This window comes from Crocodylus porosus, unplaced genomic scaffold (assembly GCF_001723895.1).
Source record: "Crocodylus porosus isolate Cpor-Errol unplaced genomic scaffold, CroPor_comp1, whole genome shotgun sequence".
Classification (NCBI taxonomy): Eukaryota; Metazoa; Chordata; order Crocodylia; family Crocodylidae; genus Crocodylus; species Crocodylus porosus.
The window spans coordinates 100,874,650-100,889,144 of NW_017728918.1; positions in this window are offsets into that span (position 1 = coordinate 100,874,650).

Below are 14,495 nucleotides of genomic sequence, written 5' to 3' on the forward strand. Positions count from 1 at the left end.
AGTCTATTAAGCGTGCAATAGCATTATGTCTAAAAAAACAATGTACACACCTTAATTAAAAAATACTTTATTGCTAAAAAATGCTAACCGATGGAAAAATGGTGCCGATAGACTTGCTCGACGCAGGGTTGCCACAAACCTTCAATTTGTAAAAAACACAGTATCTGCAAAGCTCAATAAAGCGAAGTGCAATAAAACGAGGTATGCCTGTATTTTACAGATCTTCAACTATTGTGTTACGCTCACACAAAGCAAACTCTAAATATTAAGCATACAAGGAAAATTTCATAAACAGCCTGTGAAGATCCCATATTATGTTAATAACAGGCATTAATTATTATTGTCATTATTGTTGCTGTTGTTACTATTTATTACTTGCAATTGTGGTGGTGCAGAAAAGACCCAATCATGGTCCATGACTGCATTGTTCTAGGCCCTACACAAACACTGAAAAAGGTAGTTCTTTCCCTAAATAATTTTCAGTCTAAGTAATCTAGGCAATTTATTCACTTTTCTGTAGAAACAGTAAGCTGTAATTCCTAAATTTACAATCTAACTTTAGATTCAGATGTGATACAAAAAGCAAAGATAACACAACACCCACAAGGGGATTTGTATAAAAAATAATGTAAATTACAGCCATAAGGTCACATAGTTAGGTAGTTCAAGCATATGACCAAATTGATAGTTCAAAAAAGTACCTTACTTGTAGATTCCGGAAAAATAACAGCCAATGACATCTCAGTAAAGTAACAAATTCATATGCTGTCTGCTGTTTATATATTTAACATCTTATGCTACATTTTACCCTGATATGAGTTTAAAGCATTTTCTATGAAAGAACAACAAAAGACTGTAAATTGATGCTGTCACTAAAAGGTTGATGGATTGATTCAATTAATCAGTAAGTCATTTCTAAGAGTTGTGTGGGGAGTTATTTACCAGAGCTGTACACAGTTTATTCTCTTCTCTGGAGGGTTTGCCCACTGTCATTTTTCTTCATTATTCTTTCCGTTTCATTCAGCAACTTTTAGTGAATATTCTCATCTCAATGTGTGGGTAGTTTCTCAAGTAAATCTCCAACCATTTACTAATTTAAATTTTTGCATTAAGTGCTTCCAATAGTATGCCCCATAAGCTCTGTTTATTACCTTTCAGATTCCGAGAAACACTAAGCAATTATAGGTAATGTAAGAATTTCTTTTTCATTTCATCTTTGTTTTTAATGTTTGATGCATATACAATAGATACAGGATTGAGCCCAGAAAAGTACTTTAATATCCTTAAAATCAAGCATGTACTTGATTTTAAGAATATTAATATTCCAATGGAAAACAATGGAAGTATCAACCTTCTTAAAGGTACAAACAAACTTAAATACAGAATCCTATTTCATTATATGCACGTAAATGGCACCTACCCAGCACATAATTGTCACTTTTGGCACCTATGCAGAGTCTGTGATCCTACCCCAGGTGCAGTATGGAGGCCTGACTATAGAACATGCACAGTAGATTGTGCTGTGGTTGGGTAGGTACTTAGCTCTGTAATCAAGCATAAATCCAACAAAACTGTCTTTGCAAAAATTAAAAGTATATCTCCTTATATACATATACTTTAAAGTTTATTCCAAGTCTATACACTCTTTTTCACTTTTATACCTAGTGTATACACTTTTAACTTTGCTTTCTAATTCAGTTTCTTCACTAGTTTTAACTTGTTGCCCCACTTAAAGTAGTGGGAATAAATTGCAACAATTTTAAAACTAGTCTTGGTCCAATCTGTCTGCTCCAGCCAAGCAGGGAGGCATGCTCTAGTGCCCCCTGGCTTCCGGCCTGAGCGATTGAAGGCCTGTGGCTGCATTTCAGGAATCAAAAGTAAATGTTTGTTGACTTGCTTATTTGTTCAATCTATGCAGCTTAGATTAACCTTCAAAGATTGAATAGATTCAGCCTCAGGACTTTTGACTGTTTGTATTTAGCCCTAAAGATCTGATGAGTCTCTTGTCAATCCAACTGCTTTGCAGGAAGATACATTTTTTTCATAAACAACAAGATAAGGTAGCCTGATACTGTCCCATATATGCCGAACAGTATTTGAAACTAATCAGAGATTCTATGTCCTTGATTACCTTAGGAACATTTAGTATCCAGTATATCAACCAATACTATGAATAGTAACAGAGGTACACAACTTATATTAGCTATGGAGTTAGGTCACTGAGTGTAGAAATTTCAAAGACATGGGCCATACTTCAAACATTGTTGCATTAGAAAAGCAAAAGACAGTGCTTTTTTAATAAGCTTTAGGTAGGCAAAGTGTAAGGGCTATGTGGACTCATGAATTTATTCAGACCTCCCATAGGTATATGAACACATCTCTAGTCACATGCATAGTTAGTTAGTGTTTTTATTATGCTTCATTTGAGTAAAGGAATATGATTAGATAACTGAAGTGGAGGATAATGCATGGGCATACAGCCATTACAAGGCTGTAATTCAACTAAGCAGTTCTGATAATATAATAAATGGCAAAACCAAAGCTTAGTTGGGCTAAAGTTATAAGAACTCCAAAAAGAGTTACAGCCAGGTACTAGATGTTGGCCCATATATTGCTATTTATAATAAAATTAACATTACCTTTAAAACAAGATTAATTTGTTTGAAAGTATAAATTTTGCAGAGCATTAGAGATCCTGAAAAGTCATTTGATAGTGTCCAAGGCATCATCTTACTGAATACCTGACATCACCTAGAGTACCAAAAAAAAGAACCTGATTAAATGTCAGTGGCCATGTCTACACAAGACGTGATGCTACTGCACAGGAGTAATGAGCTACTGCACAGTCACTGTCACCAAAAAACTTTCCAGAGAAGCTACTCCGCAGTAACTCCAGTTACTGCACAGTCTTTTAGTATCTGTGTATGCAAGTATTAAATGACTATGCAGTAACAACTGCACAGTCAGTGCCTCATGTAGATGCAGCCAGTGATGCTTAGTAAGTTAGTAAGATCTAGTTCTCCTCATCCCATGAGTTTTGTACTAAAATGTGTAGGCATCATTCCCCACATACAAGTAAATCACCTGAGTAAGTCATTTCTAGTTGATTAAGATATACTTTGTCAAAGTAGGAGCTAAAAATTTCTGACTGTTGGGTCTTCTTGTGGATCTTGAGAAGATACAATATTGATTGCATGCATCTTTTTCTTGCAATAGGAAATTCCTAAAAGTTGGAGCTCTCATTCGCCTGCCAAGTAAATTACAAACAACCTTCTTTTGGCAATTACCTATTGACTAGGTACAGACATTCAAAAGGCCCAAGGCAAAACTGATCTAAGTTACATGATTTTCCTGAGCAGGGACTGGATCAGCACCCCCACTGGGACCCCCTCAAGCCCCAGGGGAGGCTCACCCAGGCCAAGGGTCAGTGAGGATTTAGTCAGGGAACTTCTGGAGGGGCTGGATGTATCTATTTGCAGCCTCTCTCTCTGCCAACCTGCTGAGAGCCCTTTGCAAAAGAGCAAAATTCACAGGTTTTCCCATTAAAATGATAAATCTGCATTTTCTTCAGGTAAAGGGGGAAATACACCTTTTTTCTCTGTTTTTCCATGGCAAATGGAAAGCCCAGATCCCTGATAATCACTTCCCTTGTCTTGCTGGCAACACTCCTACCAATGTAGCCCAGTATACCATTACCCTTCTTGGCAACAAGGACACACTGTTGACTCATATTCAGCCCAATACCCACTGTAACCCCTAGGTCCCTTTCTGCAGACCTGCTGCCCAGCCACTCAGCCCCCAGTCTGTACTGGTGCATGGGATTGTCCTGGCCTATGTGCAAACTTTGCACTTGTTCTTGTTGAACCTCATGAGATTCCTTTTGGCCCAATCCTCCAATTTGTCTAGGTCACTCTGAATCCTACCCCTACCCTCCAGCATATCTACTACTCCCCACATCTTAGTGTCACCTGCAAACTTGCTGAGGGTGCATTGTATGCCATCTTCCAAGGCATTGATGAAGATATTGAACAAAACCAGCCCCAAGACCAACTCCTGGGGCACTCAGCTTGATACTGGCTGCCAACTAGGCATTGAGCCATTAATTACTACCCTCTCAGTCCAAAGCTCTGAGATGGTTTTTCTTGTACTCTCAGTAAGGCTTCTTTAAAGTACCACCAGCTCTCCTGGACTCCTCTCTCCCTCGGTCTGGCTTCCCTGAGAGAGTTGAAGTCTGCTTTTCTGAAGTCCAGGGTCCTTACTCTGCTGCTTTCCATCCTTCCTTACATCAGGATCCTGAACTTAATCATCCTGTTGCCATCAACCCAAGTTACCACCCGCTACTACATTCCCCACCAATTCTGCCCTCTTTGTGAGCAGCAGGTCAAGGAGAGCATGGCCCCTAGTTGACTGCTCCAGCACTTGCCCCAGGAAGTTGTCCCCAACACTCTCTAAAAACTTCCTGGAGAAGATAAAAGCCTTGTTCTGCTAAGCACCATGCAAATACAAGGTAAGAAACAGTCCACATTTTAAGGGCTCTGATCTAAACAAACAAGATAAACAAGGAGTAGGAGCAAGGAAGTGTTGTCATTCTGATTATATGCTATAGTTTCCATAAAGTTATAATCAAAGAATGACAGCAAAATCTGACAAACACCTGCAAAATACTACCAAATGCCAAAGAAAGAGCAGAATGGCCCAGCAATAAGAGACATGTTTTTAAAAACAAACCATTGCCTTAATGAACTGAATTGACCATTGACTTCAGTGGGCACATCTACACGTACCCCTGACTGTGCATTCGGTACTGCGCGGTCATTTTGTATATGCTAAAGCAAGTACGAAATGACTGCTCAGTACCCACCAGTACTGCGCAGCCTGGCAGCACAGTTATTTTTAGATGCTACATCACCATAGTGACGAGCTACGGTGATATAGCTCATCACTACAGTGATGTAGCGTCTTGTGTAGATACACCCAGTCAGACCAAGTTTTGGTTGTTAAAGAATACATTTATTTGTAGAAAAAAAATATGAATTTTAAAATAACTCACATTTTAAAAAGATGTCCAGGCATTTAGGTGGCTAAATTTCCCTGAAAGTCAGCAGAATTTGCAACCTTAACTGGGAACTGGGTGTTTATACATTTTTGATTACCCCAGTAGGTGTTTCTGTACATCTATATACACTTAAATACCTATTCAAATCTGACCCTAAGTATTAATTTTTTTTAAATAGATCATAAGTACCTTTGAATATTTTACATATTGTGATTGGCCCCTGGGGATAGGTACATTGTACAAATCTATATAAATAAATATATTCAACTGATGTATCACTGCAAGTTTCAGGGTTCAAATAAGTGGTGGGGAAGTATAAAATTTCACCACTTTTCCCCAGCTTTGTCATAACAAAAATATACAATAACCCCTAGACATTTCATCTGCATCTGCTCCTGAAACTTTTATTTTGCAACTCTGGTCACCTTATACTAAGCCACTAGTTAAACTCTTTAATTTGATGGAGAAATGTCAATAATAAGGAAAACAACAATGATTTACAGTGGTTTTCATACACCACTCTCTGTCTGTCACTTTATTACCTTCTTACTTGCTCACTTCAGAACCTCTTCCTTAGCGACCTGTCCGTAATCAGTGTGAGAGGCTTTCTGCCCTAATGAATATGGAAACAACAGCCAGATAAGTGTATTTTTAAAGTAGCTCTTGAGCACCATGTAAGAACTCTGCCTTTAAAAGGCTGCTTACCACCCTCAAACTCTTCCTATACATCAGAAGAGAAATGGAATTATTCTTGTTGCTAATTATATCTAAGATCGTGTCAGTTTTCTGAATTTGCTGTAATTCTTATAGATCATAAAGAAAGTGGGCAAACACATTAACAGAAATAGGCCAGCAGCAAACTACAGGTTTACAGAGTCTATGCCTTTGTATCACATCATATGAAAGTATTTCCAAAACACCTAGGAGGGCTGCATAGGAAATATGACATAGGCTAGCAGCTGCCAAGAAACAGGCACATTCATATCAGGCTAACAATGCCATAGCTGACAATTTTTTGACATATCTGGAGCATGCCAGAGGTTTGGACAATGGGAGCAGAATCTGCGGCTTAGACTCCTTTACTTGTGGGAGTAAGTAAGCATTAAACAAAAACTCTGACTATTTCTGAGTAAACTACAACAGGGAGTGCATTATAATGTTACATTCAACCCCCGAGAGGTTTAATTTGCAATCTTGGGTAGGAGAACAGGACATTTTTCAATTTAAGCACATATGTACAGTTACTACTTATAAAGAGCCAAGTCTTCTCCTGGGAGGCATGCCGCTATGAAGACTGAAGGATTGGGCATATATTTCACAAAACATGCCTGTTTTGTATAGAAGGCTAAGGCCTGGATTCACATTCATATTCTGTCACTTGAAGGGAGCGTGAATATAATTTATTCCCATATCCCACCTTCAAACAGAAAGGTGCCAAGGGGTCCTGATGTAAACAAGTATGAGACCCAGAGTGTTTAGCAGAGTTACTTATCTACTGTCTCTCTCCAAAATCCTTTTAAATACTCACCAGTTACTGCCACACAGAATTATGTATACCAGCAGATTATCCAAGATATTCAACAGTGTCCACCCGTGGATTAGGGAGAAGAGGTTTCCTGATCAACCACAGCTCTGGGATCTCACTGATGAAAGCAAGCACTCTGAAGTTTCGCAGCTAAGCAGGGCATTACATTATGTTTTGTCTTGTATAGCTGCATGGTAAAGAGTAACGGCCCAGAGCTGAATCTTTCCATAGTGCCCCCAAATAGCAAATCTCACCCCTGGGTAAAAGTTGAAAGAACAGCGTACAGGGGCAGACATAGGAGGAATCAGTAGTGTGAATACCCCTTTCTACCTGTCTGCAGTGAATCCAGGTTCAGGGGAAGCCACGGAGCCACAACTGCTCTGCTCCAGCTTTCGGCTGCAGTGGTGTGGGGCTCAGCAGAGGACAGTACGCAAGATCTTCCTTCCAGCACTTCCAGCACCTGCTTCCAGCACACTCCTTCCCCACAGGTGTTCCCAGTTGGCTAGAAGCAGCTGCTGAAGGGAAGAACCTGCACACTGCCACTGCTGTCCCCAGCTGATACATTTATGGGGAAAGCCCAGAAGGTCCGCTACCCTGCGCTACAGGGACCTGGGCTCAGCCAGGAACATTGAAAGTAGTGTATACATTCTCCCTTTCCATGCCACCTGCGAGGGACACTGAGGGAGGAGCGGGGGGACAGGGTGCAGATGCTGAAACAAGGAACCTGCACACTGTGGTCGCTGTCCCCAGCTGAACAGAATGCCCTGTGCAGCTGCTCCCTGCAGCCCATGGCTGGAGTGCGGCAGGAGTCTGGCTCCCATTCTGTTCTCAGGTCAGCCAGGGATAGTGGCAGGGCTGTCAGGAGGATGTGGGAACCAGGAGACTGGTCCCCTACTATGTGCACCTGCTCTCTATCATTCCTTGGTGTCCCCACCAACCCAGGGGCTTCAGCCATGCCTCATCCCTACATCCCCATGGCCTGAGGGGTCATGTACTGTACCCCTTCTCATAAATCTTAGATCCCTCTATGGCAGCCTATCTTCATAGCCATGCAGCAATTTCAATTAAATAAAAATTCCTGGACAGAGGGTAAGAGAGTGCCACAGAAGGACTAACTAAAATTAATAGAAAGTGAAACATATTCAATAAAAGCTGAATAAACTGAATCTCACAGCAGCTGTCACACTCTGGCTCTTGCATACCGTTATCTTCAGAAATGCTTCTTCTGCCTTGATAACATCAGCACATATGTGTTTTGCTGCTGACATTTGAAGTTGGAGAGACTATGATTCACGAAAAACCCTGGATGACTCAGAGGACTGGTGATGGGATACAAAGCTGGCATTTTCTCCATTTGTACATCAGAAAGAAGATGGTTTCAAGATACAAGATCACCACACTGAGCCACGGACCAATGCAGACAGGTCAGTTAAATCAGAGAATGTCAGGTTACAATTGCCTTTTTGCACTTTTAAAAGGAATCTTTCCAAATAATAGCTAGGAACAGAATGTCAAAAGAAGTCATGCAGAAGCCTCAATGGTCGCAGCATAACAGGGGAGTGAATGGACCACCAACCCTGAGGGCCAACCTAGAGCAGGTGCCAGAATACCCTCTTCATGCAGCCCCAAGCTGCCCAGCCATAGAAGCTGGGCATCTCTGCACCTAGTAGTATATGGGGGGAGGCAGAACAGAATGGCACCCCCACTCCCAATATTTTTGTCACAAGAGGTGTGGCTTCTCACCCAGTAGTATATCTGGGGGCAGGGAGCAGGAAACAAACGGCATCAGGGGCAGCCCCAGGGGAGCCCACATTTGGGGCTGCTAAAGCTAAGAGGCAGGCTCACTACACACTGGCTACAATAAGGGGCATTGTTCTCAAGAAGTTTATTGCTGTATAATGGTCTGTAACTTCTTTTGCTGTGTTTTATCTTCTCATTAAATGGTGCACTTGAAAATTGTGCGCAAAGACTCCATGGGCATGTATCTACACATGCAGTTATGCTGACTTAAATTTACTGTGCAGTAAGTTATTTGCGCAGTAAGCGGGAATAGGCCAGTGTCTACACATGCAGGCGTTAAAGCACATTAACACTGTGTGGACTGACTTGGGACTAAAGTTACACACAGTGTTACTACGCAGTAAGGTGTCTACATGTGTGTTACTGCACAGTAACTAATGCAGGTATCAAATTTATGCTCCAGTCAGCATGAGTTGCCATATTTATGGCACAGTACAGGCATGCATATGTAGATGTGCGCCCATACTGCACAGTATTTTTAGTTACTGCACAGTAAATGCACATGTGTAAATGCACCCTGTATGTCTTTTTCTCACATCTTTCATTTGTTTCTTAATGTGTAAGTTAAAAGGGTCAGTTCTATCCTTTAGATGGGAGATGGATGGTCTGCACCCTAAAGGCTTCAAGATTGGTCTAAACTGCTGAAACACCACAGGCTGAAAAGTCTTGGGACCCAGCAGCTAGGACCCCTAATGGCAAACTGGTAAATGGACAACAGCAGGGGCTTGGCTACATGCTAATACACTTATCCTGATCTCTGGCTTTGACTCTTTCCCATCTCTGGAGTGAGTGCTGCTTCTTGTTGCTACAATCATAGCATCATCTAGGGATTGTGATGGCTGTAATTAAGTTGCCTCTTCTTTCTGTATGATGGGTGGTTCTAATGGCTTGTTGGGTTTATTGTTAGTGTTTATTCAGTTGCCATTTCAGCTTCACAGGTTTCATGTGCATTATCAGGTATGATTGTACTAATATGAGCTCCTCACTTGTCTGCAGTTTTGCCTAGATAACTTACCACTCCTTGTCTCTATTATCTATGACTTCAGTGTTTCTGCTGGTTCAATTACCAAGCCAGGGTTTTATTAACCACTTAGGCTTTGCAAATTAAACTCAAGTTTCTTGTAAAAAAATTTAGTATTCTGGCACTTGTATTGCATTAGGATTTCTGTCTTTTCATTCTATCTACTCAGTCCTGTTTCGATTTCATTGGCATATACAATCCTGGGTATTAGATGGCATCTCAGGTAGTACAAATTTGAGTTTTCTGCTCACTAACACGAGTACAGGTGAAGCCACTGATTCTCCTGGCGTGTTCTGTAATTTACTAAACCAAGGCAAGCATCTTGACTGTCTTAATTTTATTTGGTTGGTATTTGCTATTTGTACATATTTTTCAGCTAATCAGGTCTGGATACTAAGACTTTTGGTCATGCATGTGAAATAACAATCTCTTCTAAAGCTCCAAATTCCTTGATCAAATATCCAAAATGAACTCATTACAGACACTGTGTCTAGTGGAACAATTCACAACCATGCTAGCTAAAATTCCCTTAGCTGGGTTACTTTTAAAAAAGGTAGTATCTTAGCTTGAATAGCTTAGCTGAGGTTCTGCAGCAGTTGTCACAGAGTTCCTTACAATTCAATCTGTTGCTTTATACAGATTTGACTGGCTCTCTAATCTGAACTAATCTGAATGTTGCTGCTCATCTCTCTTCCCACATGAAAGGAAAAACAGATGCACACATATATGGATCTCTAACTATTTCTGTTATTTTGCATTTGTGCTGATGTATATCTTGCCTTTCTTTTGCATTTTATATATTTATATATATATATATATGCACACACACACACATACATATCTATCTATCTATATGTATATATCATATACATACTTATAGATATATTTATGTATGTATATCTATATATAATATAAAATGTCTTTTGCATTATATATTTAAGTATATATATCTATCATGCAAAAGATATACTTTTGTTGGGGTGGGCAGGAGCAGGGTGGGTGGCAGCAGCACTGGGAAGAGAGGCTAAGGGAAATTTGGGGACTCCCCTTATCCCTCCCTCCCAGCACCGTCACTGCCCACTCCAACCCTCCCTCCCAACACCGCCTTGCCCAACCCCACTCGCTCCTCACCATGGGCACCTTGATCTGCCCTCATAAGCCCCTTCCCCCCCACAGATTTACTGGCCAGATGCTGATCTCCAAGCTGCCAGGCTGTATTCCTGGCTGCATGCAAGCTGTGGCTGCACACGTGCCTGCAGCATTTATCAGTAACATTATTGGCTAATAATGTCAATTTTCCTTTTATCAGTGCCAGTCAGATATGGTTATTTTTTCCCCACGTACATTGCCATGCATTTGTTAATATCGAAGCTCATCTTCAAGTTTTTGCCCACTCACTTAGCTTGGTGAGCTCCTCTCCATCAGCTTGGGACTTGACTACCAGGAATAATTTGGTAACATCTGCAAATTTGGAATTTCACTATGCACCCCAATTTTCAGGTTATTCATGAAAATGTTAAATAAAATAGGTCCCTGCACAGAACTCTGCAGGACCCCACTTTTGACCTCTCCATCATGAAAATGACCTTTTAGCCTTAGCCTTAGCCTTGGCTTCATATCTTTTAACTAGCTGTAACTCCCTGAAAGAACCTTCCCTCCAAACCCATGGGAACATGGGTTTTTAAAAAGCTTTTGGTAAGGGACCTTGTTGAAAGCTTTTTGAAAGTCCAAGTATATTATGTCAATTGGCTACCCTCTTTCATGTCCTTTTTAACACTATCTAACACAACAACAAACTTTACCATAACAACCTCTCTGTCTCAGAGAGAAGGGTCATAGAATCTCTAAGATCCAGCCAACAAATAGTAATAAAACCATCAGATAAAGGATGAGCTATAGTTGTACTTAACCATGAAGGCTACATAAAAGAAGACAACAGGCAACTCTCTGACACCACCTACTATGAAAAACTAGAGGAAGATCCAATTTCCCTTTTCACCTTAAAACTCAAAGCCACCATCACATCATTTCCATCTGAACCAGAAGAGAAACTGCAAAACTTGATCCTGCTACCCAATCCAGGGACTTTTTACATGCTCCCTAAAGTCACAAACAAAGGAACCCAGGCAGACCTATAATATTCAACCATGTAACCCTAACTGAGTAAATGCCAGGTTTCATTGAATCCTTATGTCACCCAAAGACCGCACTTTGTCCAAGACACAACAAACATTCTATGAAAACTTAAAAACATGGACACCTTCCCAGCAGTACCCTCCTAGCCATTATGGATGTTACCAGCTTATATACCAACATTCCACACCAGGACGGCATCTGAGCCTGACTTACATATCTATAAGATTACAACTCAGAGTACAGACCTAAAGATATTACTTGATGAATTTATACACTTCATCCTCACATACAACAACTTATTTTTTAACAACCAACACTTCTTGCAGACTATGGGCACAGCTATGGGCATTAAAATGGCCCCATAATATGCCAACCCATTTATGGCCCACATGAAAGAAGAATTCCTCCAGAACTGTACCATCAAACCCATGCTGTACCTAAGATATATAGATGATATCTTCATCATTGAGACCGAAAACCTGCAGTCTGATTGATTTCAATCACTCATTCAATAACCATCATTCCTCCATCAGACTCTCTCTTGAATACTCCATTATCAACATAGCCAAGCCCTCCAATACCACCGAATTTGCACTGGGGAGAACACCTGCCACCTCGTAAATCTCAAAAGGAGTTTCACCCAACAAGGTGAAAGAAGCTCTAGAAAAGAATTTATGAGGGACACTGGTATATGGTATCATACAAAAGAAGGGCAAGACATACATCATTACAGATGCAAAATAACAGAAATAATCAGGGATCAATATACTTGTGCATCTTTTTTTGTGGGAAGAGAGATGAGCAGCAATATTCAGATTGGTCCAGATTAGGGAGCCGGTCAAATCTGTATAAAGCAACAGAATAAATTGTAAGGAACTCTGTGACAACTCCTGCCAGAGCCCCAGCTAAGATATTCAAGATGAGGAAACCTGCTGATGGTTATTACATTTTTTTAAAACTAACCCAGCTAAGGGAATTTTAGCTATCATGGTTGTGAGCAGAAGAGATTGTTATATATAGATATAGATATTCCCTTTTGTTGAATGTTGCTTCTGCTTTCCTGATGAGACCTACATCTGCTACTAAACTGCTATCTGCACTTGTTCCATATACTTCCCTTTCAATGCTCTATGTGGCTGGTGCCTTCTTATTGCCTCAATCTCTTTGCTCTGTACATGTCTGATTACCAGCTCCTCCTCTGTTTTACCACATGCAGATTGTGACTGGGTACTTTAATCTGCCCTCTGAACATTTCACATGCTCTGGTTAATATTTTTATAAAACTATTAACTATTATATTTTTGTAAAGTTAAAGAATAGCCTCTATTGCAGTCTAAGCCTCAAATAAGGGGCTGGTTTGGCAATAACAACATTGCCTGGGTAGTTACTCCTTGTAGACCAGGGGTGCCCAACCTCTAACCTAAGGGCCAAATGCAGTCCATGGAGCCTTGGAATCCAGCCCATGGGGCTCCCCTGGGTCAGTAAATTTGGCAGTGGGGGACGAGTGGCCATTAATATGGGTACCTTCCCCCCAGTCAGATTCCTCAACCCCAAGTTCTGCATAGCATGTCAGAGCCCAGCTGTGACCCCTTTACCCCACAGGGTCAGGTCATGCCCCCTCTTTCTACATCTGGATCAGGGCTGAGCCATGCCCCTCTGCAAGGCTAGGTTAGGGCTAAGCTATGCTTCCTTCCCACCATGGGGCCAAACTGTGCCACCTTTCTACCCAGAGGACCAAGTCCTGGCCCATTCCCCTGTGGGACTGGTTTGGGGCTGGACTGCTCCCTGCTCCCCTCCACATGGTCAGATGATGCCCACTGCACCCACCCAATGTGTCAGATAGGGACCACTGGCCAGATATTGTCCACAGACAGACAGGACACTACCCACCCGACCCACGTGGCTAAAACAGTTCTAGACCATCTCGATTGCTGCTGGTACTATGCTATTAGCAGGCCTAAACTTAGGTTCCACCCCTGTAAGAGGAAAAACTCTTTGAGTAACAAGGTATACCCATGCATTTGGTCTGGGAGCAGTTTATTTGCGAGCAGCAAGGCACCAGAACGCTTGCCCAGCCAGGAGCTCACTGCTAACTGCCCCACCAGCAGATCAGGACAGGGGGCTGGGACCTGCAGCTCCTTCCAAGTTCCATGTCTCAGTCGCCCAATTGGGGTATGGGGTTAGGACCTGCCCCTGATTGGGACAGTTCCCAGACACCATTCTGCAATCATGGGGCAAGGGCAGGGGCAGGGGCTAGAGAGTCTGATCCCTGCCCAGCTCTGTGTCTGTTCACCACCCAGATCCATGATCATGGAGCTGGACAGGGAACAGGCTCCCCAGCCCCCTCCATGATCAGGAAGCAGGGGCTGGGAGATCCTTATGAGGATAAAGATCCTTATAATGATCTCAGAGCTGCTGGGGAAGGAGGACATACTCCCCACATGGGCTCCAGTAACAGAGCCTGCCCTGGCAGCAGGCAGCTTCTGGGGGCAGGGAGAAATCTCCCACTCCCTGCTGCCCAGCTGACTGGGAGCACATGTGTTCCTAGTCAAGTGTCTACACAAGCATTACTGTGCAGTAACTAATTGCATTTAAATTTACTACTTACATTTGCAAGTAGCAAATTTACTCATGATTAGAGCAGTTTACTGTGTAGTAAGCTTATGCACATGTAGACACTCATGCTTACTGCATAGTATGCTGCTCTACTGCTCAGTAAATAGATACACCCAATGAGGTGCAAAAAACTGAAAATAGGCTGCTCCTGAATGAATGAGCTTTAGATCAACTTCAGTGAGGCCTTTACTATTTAGGTCAACTGTATTTGGCAAATGGCTCTTGTCATTTGCATAATGTAAATGGCTGCCCACCTTAACTGTAGACATCTTAATGCTTTACTCTCTTAAAATGTTCCTTCTGTTTCTTTTGCATTTGAGTCCACTAAGAGCCTATCTTTC